We start from the raw sequence: 682 nt of genomic DNA on the forward strand, positions 1-682 counted from the left end.
GCCCCGACCCCCGGCCCACCCCCAGACTCACGGTGGGTTCAGACCCCACGGGCAGCTGTGGGGATGGAGTGCTGGAGGCAGCTGGGTGGGCTCCTGCCAGGGCCGTTCGCAGTGCCAGGGCCGTTCCCAGTGCCAGGGCCCCATGTAAGCAGGACAGGATGTGGGCTGGGAGCCCCCAGGGCTGCCCCATGAGGACGGGGCTCATGTGGGGTCATAGGGAAGCAGAACCAGCCCCAGCCCCAGGAAAGAGCCCCGCAGTGAGGGGCAGGGGCTGCTCCACAGTGGGTCCCACAGGCACCATCGGCACCTGCTTCGGTCCCAGCACCTGCTCCAGTCCCATCTCAGCCCACTTCAACCCCAGTCTGCCCAAATTCCAGCCTCAGTCTCGGTATAAATGTCAACCCCAGCACCAGCACCAGCACCAGTCCAAGTCCGTGCTCCAGTCCCATCTCAGCCAACTTCAGCCGCTGCTTCTGCCCAAGTAACAGCTCAGCCCCTATCCCAGTCCCAGTCCTGTCCCAGTCCCAGTGACAGCCCAGTCCCAGTCCCAGTGCCAGCCCAGTCCCAGTGCCAGTGCCAGTGCCAGCCCAGCCCAGTCCCAGCACCCCCCAGGAGAGGCAGGAACTCACATCCCAGCGATCCTGGTGGAGTTTCCGACACAGGAAAGCGCCGCGGCGCCGAG

General features: G+C 66.0%; 1 protein-coding gene across 1 annotated transcript in view; it reads left to right on the plus strand.

Annotated features, from left to right (window-relative positions):
- CCM2L (CCM2 like scaffold protein) overlaps positions 1–682 on the plus strand; it is an 8,731-nt gene that overhangs the window by 4,450 nt on the left and 3,599 nt on the right. The window lies entirely within an intron of this gene.

The sequence above is a fragment of the Geospiza fortis genome, unplaced genomic scaffold (genome assembly GCF_000277835.1).
Source record: "Geospiza fortis unplaced genomic scaffold, GeoFor_1.0 scaffold188, whole genome shotgun sequence".
Lineage (NCBI taxonomy): Eukaryota > Metazoa > Chordata > Aves > Passeriformes > Thraupidae > Geospiza > Geospiza fortis.